General features: G+C 53.8%; 1 pseudogene; it reads right to left on the bottom strand.

The window, feature by feature from the left end:
* Positions 1-672: 672 nt before the first annotated feature.
* LOC120325334 lies at positions 673-4250 on the bottom strand (annotated as a pseudogene).
* Between the last annotated feature and the right edge of the window lie 4973 nt (positions 4251-9223).

The following is a 9223-nucleotide window of genomic DNA, read 5'->3' as shown; positions in this document are numbered from 1 at the left end:
CCTCTCCCTTCTCAGCCACTCAACCACAGCCTGCACACACCCACACCTGCCAGGGCCAATTGGCTGTTTCTCTTCTCTTTTCTGCCTGGGGGCAAAGGAAGAAGGACAGGGAGGGCATTTGCCTTTGGGCCAGAGGGAAGGGGAAGGAGATCCCCCCAAATCCATCCCTGGCAGGATGGGGGCTGGGGGGGACATTGGGGGACCCCCAAGAGTATTTTCGAAGGGGGGGAAAGGATGGGGGCACCCACAGGGGGCTGGGGGGAGAGGGACCCAGGAATCTCGTGGTGGGACACTGGGGGGTTCTCAGTAGTTTCTTGGGGGGGTTGACCCCCAGCAGTCCGGGGGGGGAAAATGGACAGAGGAATCTGCCATAAAGGGCTGGGGAGACCCAAAAGATTCTAGGAGGGGGTCGGGAGAAGCCCAGGAGTCCTGAAGAGGGTTTGGGGGTCCCCAGGAGGGAGTTTGGGGGTCTGGGGTGGTCCCAGGAGATTTTCAAGGGTTAAGGGGATGCACAGGAGATTTGGGGGGGAGGGGGAAAGGTGGAGGGGCGACCCCCAGGAGGGGGGCTTTCAGAGGGTCCCCAGGAGTCTTGGGGGAGAGGTGGACGGTTCCCGAGGGTCTTGGGGGAGATTCAGAGGGGTCACCAGGAGCCCCCAGACCCCCCATACTCACCTGACACCACCATGGCCTCGTTGGGGCCGCACGTGAAAAACCTCTCAGCGGGGGGAGACCCTGGGGCCAGGATCGATCAGGACCAATCGAGTTCAACTGCGATTCCCCCCCCCCCACAGCCCCTCTCCCAGCAACCCCCGTGGATGACTCACCGGCGCGAGGAGAGGGGCCCAGCTGAATTTGGCAATGACGTCATTCCAGCACAGCCGTTCTATTGGCTGCGACCCACGAGGGAGCCCCAGAACCTGTTCATGGCGTGGGGGGGAAGGAGAGCCGGCATGGTCAGGAAAGGGGGTGCAGAGGGTGTTCCAGTGCCCAGGAAAGGGGTAAAAAACTTTCCTCCCTCTCTCCCAGTGCCCTCTCAGCCCATCCCAGTGTCTCCCCTCTCTCTCCCAGTGCCCCCCCAGCCCATCCCGGTCTCTCCTCTCCCAGTGCCCCCCCAGCCCATCCCGGTCTCTCCTCTCCCAGTGCCCTCGTCCATCGAGCTCCCAGCCCGGCCCTGTCCCCTGCTCTGCTCCGGCCTGGATTTCTCCCCTGCAGGGGCAGCTGAGGCGGCTCCAGGGCGGGCGGGAGCTTTGGGGGCAGGGGGTGGCTCCCGACGTGCTGCTGGAACCGCCCCTGGCAGGGCGGGCCCGTCAGCCTGGGGCACCTCCTCAGCCGAGCCTGGGGGACGGGCCGGCAACTGGGAGGGGCTTTGGGGAGGAATGGGGAGGCTGAGAAGGGGTTGGGGGTCGTGGAGGTAACTGGGAAGGGGTTTGGGGGAGCTTGGGGGGTTGGGAGGGAGGTTGGGGAGATTGGGGCAACTGTGAGGGGTTTTGGGCCATCGTTGGGGGTGTGGGAAGGGACTGGGAGAGAGTTTGGGGGCATCCTCGAGGGGAAGGGGGCAACTAGGAGAGGGTTTGAGGGGTCCTGGGAGGGCTGGAGGTAACTGGGAGGGGTTTGGGGGCATCTTGTGGGGTTTTGTGGGTCTGGGAGGCAGTCTGGGGGCCTTGGAGGGTTTGAGGGCAAGTTGGGAGTGTCCTGTGGGACCAGGATGGGATTCGAGGGCTCCTGGAGGGGCTGGGAGGGGTTTATGCCTTTATACTGCGGGCATTGTCTAGTATTGATGGGGGTAATCGGTGAGCTGACTGTTTCATAATCACCCAAATTTTGACAAGACTTTGAAGATGGTCAACTTCAGTTTGAAGCAGCTCATTTTTAGCAACAAGTTTATCCGACTTTTCTCCTGGTTCCCTCTCAAAGGCTAATGATGACTTCAACACCACCAAGAAAATTTTGAAATTTTCTGATTTCAAAACAGTAGATTCAACATCAGAAATCCATTAATGACTTCCCTGTCAGCACTCCATGGGAATGTCTGGGCACTCACTTTGGCCTGAGAGAAACCTGCCTGTTTGCAGGGCATTGACTGGGCAACTTTTCTTTTTGCAGGTGGAAAAGGGCAGATCAAGAAAAAACAGATGGGTCCAGCAGAAGTGATGCTGCTTCTGTCAAAAGCAGAACAGAGGCCGAAAGCACTTTAGGAAGTTGCTTGCAGAAGCACTGTGCATTCCAAGTTACAGCTCAGGAGTCTCAGTGACCTGTCCAACATGAGAGCTCCTTTTCCATTTCTCAACCCCCAGATTCCTCAGGAGTAGGAAACTGAAAACACTGACTCAGAAAAGCTCCTTTCCTTCCTAATGATTGTGCTTTGTCCTTCCCATTTGACAGTGCTCTTGGAAATGTGCTGGTGTGATCTGGATCTGGGAGCAGCCCTGACCTCCCACAGCACTCATCCAATGGCAGGAAGACCCTGCCTGGCTCCTGCTGGGGTTCTCGCCACCCACCGGCAGCTTCTCCCTGCAGAGGGGTGGGCAACTACCCAGGCAGGATGAGACCTGAGCCCGGCAGGCAGCAAAGTCCCTGCCCTGACACGAAAACCCCGGAGCACAGGGACCCTGCTCTGCAGGACAGCCCCAGGCACCCCTGGCTGCACCCCCACCTTCCCAGCCCGCAGCCATCCCTGGCAGAAGGAGCCCACCTGCACTGTCCCTCTGACGGTGCTGCAGGGAAGGCCTGCCCTGGAGAACATCCTCCTCCTGTGCAACAGAGAAACTGGGAGAGTCCTGACAGATGCGCAAGGCTGTGGGATGTGGTAGCTTTAGGAGATTCCTCCAGGAACACAAGCGACATTGCCCTGCACCTGTAGACTCACTCTGCAGAGGAGTGTGATGTTCTGTCCCCAAGGGAAGTCTCAGCTGAACACCTCCCATCTTTCCGCTGCCTTTAACCTCCCTCTGCCTTGCTTCTCTTCTCTCGTGCTTACAGGCAGTGCCCTCGACCCTGCTGGGCTGTGCAGAGGAGCTGCTCCTGGGCAGAGCTGTCTCTCTGCAGTGCTGCCTGCTTGCCAGGAGCTCCCTGTGTGCCAGGAGCCCGGCCCAGCTGAGCAGCACAGCAAGAGCCAAAGGCAGCCCTTTCTCTGCCCCTCTGGGTTCCCCGCAGGTGTCCCTGGGGCTCCAGGGGAACCTGCTGTGGAACAGGCTGAAGGAAACAATGATGTTCCCTCTTCTCACCTCTTCAGTGACACTTCTTTCCAGCAGTGACATTTCTCCCCTTAGAAAATTAACAGGGTAAGATGATCACCTTTTCTAGTTTCATCATTACATAGGACCCCAGGAGGGTGACAGCAAAGGATCTGATAACTCCCTGGCACAGTGGGGGTTTTCCTGGAGTCACACACAGAATTGTGTCAGGGCTCTGAGAGGTGTCCACACCTGAGCTGGACTGATGCACTGCTCACACCCACTGGGGTGTTCAGAGACACGAGTCCTTCCCTGGCACACACCCAGGCAGTTCATTGCAGCAGGGGCAGGGTCTCCCTGGGCTCCTGCTGCCACTCCCAGAGCCTGGAGCCACCTCAGCCCTGGAGTGCTCCCACCCTACCCACTCCTACACTTCAGATGAACATTGGGGTTTTCTACTCCCTGCAACTGCCCAGTCCAGCCCTTCCCCGGTCCTCCCATCTCCCTGCCTCGCCCCAGCCCAGCAGAGCAGCACAGTCGTTTCTGGTCATGCAGCAGGAAATAGAGGACAGGGAGAGTGTCTGGACTGCTCAGGAGATCATCAGCTCAGGCAGCAGCTCCTGCAGCCCCAGGGCCAGACCTGCTTCCCAGTGGCCCAGGCAGCTGCTGCCACGTGGGCACAAGCTCTGATGTCCAGGAGGGTCCTGTAGTGCAGGGCTTTGCAGATGACCACGTAGCGGTCGGAGGACATGATGGTGAGAAGGGCGAGCTCCGCTGTGATCAAAAAGAAAAGCAAAAAACACCTGTGCAGCTCATCCTGAGTAGGAGATGCCCCTGGTTTTCCAGAGGGAATTGGCCATGGCCTTGGGGACAGTGGTGCAGATGCAGCCCAGGTGCGTGAGGGAGAGGTGGAGCAGGAAGAAGTCCCTGGGGGTGTGCAGGTGATGGTGGCAGGCTACGGCGCTGAGGATGAGGCCGTTGCCCAGGAGGGCAGCCAGGGAGATGCCCAGGAAGAAGCAGAAGTGCAAGAGCTGCAGCCAGGAGGAGGAACTGGGGGATGGAGCTGCTGTTGGACATGAGCTTCCTCCGGGCCTCAGGAAGTGTCCAAGGAGGAAAAGGCAGTGAAAACTTTAGGGACAGATTTTCCAGACCAAAGCCCATGAATTCCCCTGAGCATCTACCCTCATCCCAAGTATCTGCAGTCACACATGTGTAGATTCTGCACTGTAGAAGACAGGCTTAGCATGACTTTAAGATGATTTCTTCTGAATTTTTTGATTTATTTTTCTACTGCCAGGTCTGACAGCTGTGTCACGGTGACACGGGGGGCATCGTGGAACCAAAGGAACCCTGAGACATTTTGGAATCCCACGTGTGTTGGGTCTGTCTGAGCTGGAGTTCATTTTCTCACTGCAACCGTCACAGTGCTGTGCTTTGCATTGGGAGCTACAAAGGGGTTAATCACACCAGTGCTTAACCACCTGCTGAGCAGGGCTGGCACAGCATCTGCACTGTCAGCTTCCTCCCTTGAATCGGGGGCAAGATCGTGGGAGGGGATACAGGCAGGCCAGTTGAGCCAAATGGACCAAAGGGATATTGCAGAATATATGGCATCAGCTCAGCTACAAGAGCTCAGGAAAGGAACAGGAAAGGGGGGAAATCCATTTTTTTACAATACTTGCCTTCTGAGCGGCCTCTCTGTGTGGTGAAGCCCTGCTTTGCCTGAAGTGGTCAGGCATGGCTGATGACAGGAAGTAGAGAATAAATCTTTTTATTTTCCTCTTCACTTATGCATGCACAAACTTTGGCTTTTGTTTTAGTAAGGTGCCTGATCTCAAGGTAGAAGTCATTTTCCATCTTTTTCTGTCTCTCCTGTCTGGCTGGGAAGGGCAGCGATAGAGCGGCTTGGTGGGCACCTGGCATCCAGGCAAAGTCAACCCACTGCAACATTGCAGGGTCTCATGGAGCCAAAGGACTGCTGGGACACTGGGGGAACTCACGGAATCAAGCGGCCGTTGTGACACTGCCCTGCATCACGGAAGCAAATGTTCCCTGGGAAACTACAGAAAACCAGGGAATTAAGGGACGTCATTAGGACGTGCAGGACCTCAAGGAAAGAAATGTTTGATCCAATGGTTTCTGGTCATTGGGTTTAATTCTTTTGTTTTACCCCTTTGATTCCATGAAGTTGCAAAGATATCCCAGGGTTTGTTTAATTCCATGAGGTCCCGCACTGCAGGGCAGTGTCACGACACACTTAGACACACTCGAACACACCCAGACACATTCGCTCACACTCACGTACGCTCAGACACACTCAGGCACGCTCTCACAAAGCCAGAGACACTCAGACGCACTCAGAGACACTCAGACACACTCAGACACAATCACATACACTCAGACACACCTGCAAACACTGACAAACAATCAGACCCATAAATATATGCTCAGGCAGACTCACGCACACTGAGACACACTCACACACACACAGACACACTCAGATAACACCGACACGCTCCGACACATTCAGGCAAACTCAGACACACTCAGACACACACACACTCAGACACGCTCAGACACACTCAGACACACTGAGAGACGCTCAGAAACGCTCGCACACACTCAGACACACTCATACACACTTAGACACACCCAGACACACTTAGACACACCCAGACACATTCGCTCACACTCAGATACGCTCAGACACACTCCCACACAGCCAGACACACTTAAACACACTGAGACAAACTCAGACACACTTCCACACACCCAGACACACTCAGACACATTTGCACACACCAAGACACACTCAGATACCCTCAGACACGCTAAGACACACTCAGACAAACTCTCACACACTCAAACACACTTGAACACATTCAAACACACCCAGACACACTGAAACACACTTGAAAGCACTAAGACACACTCAGACACACTTAGACACACCCAGACACATTCGCAAACACACAAATATTCTCAGACACACTTAGACTCTCACAAAGCCAGACACAGACACACTCAGACACAGTCAGGCACACTCACACAAATTCACACACAGGCACACTCGCACACACTCACACACAGTCAGGCACACTCGCACACACTCACACACACTCAGGCGCACTCAGAAACACTCAGACACACTAAGACACACTCAGACACACTCAGAAACACTGAGACACACTCGCACACACTCAGACACACTTAGACACACTTAGAAACACTCGCACACACCCAGACATATTCCCTCACACTCAGATACGCTCAGACACACTCGCACACAGCCAGACACACTTAAACACACTCAGACACACTCAAACACAGTCCCACACACCCAGACACCCTCAGATACACTCAAAGACGCTCAGACACAGTCAGGCACACTGAGAGACGCTCACACACTCAAAAACACTCAGACATGCTTAGACACACTCAAAAACACTCAGAAACACTTGCACACTCTCAGACACACACTCACACACACTCAGACGCATTCAGGCACACTCAGATACGCTAAGACACACTCAGACACACTCCCACACGCTCAGACACAACTGCAAACACACTCACACACTCAGACACACTTAGACACACTCAGACACACTCAGAAACACTCAGACACACTCGCACACACTCAGACACACTCAGTCACACAGACACACTCAGAGACACTCGCACACAACCAGAGAGTTTCGCTCACACTCTGATAGTCTCAGACACACTTAGACACACTCGCACAAAGGCAGACACACTTAAATACACTCAGACACACTCAAGCCCACTCCTACACACCCAAACACACTCAGATACACTCAGACATGCTCAGACAAACTCAGGCACACTGAGAGATTCTCACACACTCTCAGACACACTCACACACACTCAGACGCATTTAGACACACTTGCACACACTCAAGCACACTCCCACAAATCCAGACACACTCAGAATCATTCGCACACATTGAGACACACTCTCACACTCAGAAACACTCACACACTCTCAGACACAATCAGGCACACTCTCACAAAGCCAGACACACTTAGACACACTCAGACACACTCAGACACACTTAGACATACTCGCGCACACAGAGACGCATTCACTCACAGTCAGATACGCTGAGACACACTCAGACACATTCGCACAGAGCCAGAAACACTTAAACACACTCAGACACACTCAAGCACACTCCCACACACCCAGACACACTCAGACACGCTCAGACAAGCTCACACACTCTCAGGCGCACTGAGAGACGCAGAGACACACTCACACACACTCAGACACACTTGAGCACACTCAAACACACTCAGAGACACTCAGGCACACTCAAGCGCACTCCCACACATCCAGACACACTCAGAATCACTCACATACATTCAGAAACACTATTACACACTCAGAAACACTCACACACTTAGACACACTCAGGCATTCTCAGACACGCTAAGACACACTCAGACACACTGAAACACTCAGACACACTCGCATACGCTCAGACACAGCTGCAAACACACTCGCACACTCAGACGTACTTAGACACACTCACACACACCCAGACACATTCGCTCACACTCAGATACGCTCAGACACAACTGCAAACACTCAGACACACTCGCACACAGCAAGACAAACTTAAACACACTCAGACACACTCAAGCACACTCCCACACACCCAGACACACTCAAACACACTCAGACACACTCAGGCACAAGGAGAGAGGCACAGACACACTTGAGCACACTCAAACACACTCACACACTCTCAGACACACTCAGGCACACTCTCACAAAGCCAGACAAACTTAGATAAACTCAGACACACTCAGGCACACTCAAGCACACTCCCACACATCCAGACACACTCAGATACACTCAGACAAGCTCAGACATTCTAAGGCGCACTGAGAGATGCACAGACACACTCGCACACACTCAGACACAGTGGAGCATACTCAAACACACTCAGACACACTCAGACACACTCAAGCACACTCCCACACAACCAGACACACTCAGAAACACTCACACACATTCAGACACACTCCTACACACTCAGAAACACTGAGGCACGCACACACTCACACACTCGCACACACTCTCAGACACACTCAGACACACTCAGACACACTCAGACACACTCAGAAACACTCAGACACACTCACACACACTCACACACTCTCAGACACTCTCAGACACACTCAGGCACACTCAGGCACACTCAGACACGCTCAGACACACTCAGACACACTCAGAAACACTCAGACACACGCGCACACACTCACACACACACACACAGACACGCTGAGGCACACTCAGACACACTCAGAAACACTCAGACGCACTCGCAAATGCTCAGACACAACTGAAAACACACTCGCACACTAAGACACACTTAGACACACTCGCACACAACCAGACACATTCGCTCGCACTCAGATACGCTCAGACACATTCAGACACACTCAAGCACACTCCCACACATCCAGACACACTCAGAAACATTTGCACACATTCAGACACACTCTCACACTTAGAAACACTCATACACTCTCAGGCACACTCAGGCACACTCAGACACACTCGCACACACCCAGACACGTTCACACACACACAGATATTCTCATACACACTCAGACACACTGTCACAGAGCCAGACACGCTTAGACACACTCAGAGACAATCGCATACACTAGCACACACCTGCAAACACTGACAAACAATCAGACCCATAAATATATGCTTAGGCACACTCACGCACACTGAGACACACTCGCACACACTCAGATACAATCCGACACGCTCAGAAACACTCAGGCACACTCAGACACGCTCAGACACAATCTGACACGCTCAGAAACACTCAGGCACACTCAGACACGCTCAGACACACTCAGAAACACTCAGACACACTCGCAAACACACAGACACACTCAGAAACACTCATACACTCGCACGGAGCCCGACACAAACACACTCAGACACACTCAAGCCCACTCCTACACACCCAAACACACTCAGATACACTCAGACACGCTCAGAC

This window comes from Pipra filicauda, unplaced genomic scaffold (genome assembly GCF_003945595.2).
Source record: "Pipra filicauda isolate LSUMZ 115617 unplaced genomic scaffold, ASM394559v2 scaffold940_size48521_pilon, whole genome shotgun sequence".
Taxonomy (NCBI): domain Eukaryota; kingdom Metazoa; phylum Chordata; class Aves; order Passeriformes; family Pipridae; genus Pipra; species Pipra filicauda.
Note: the sequence above shows the minus strand (reverse complement) of the source record. Positions and strands in the feature narration are given on the sequence as shown.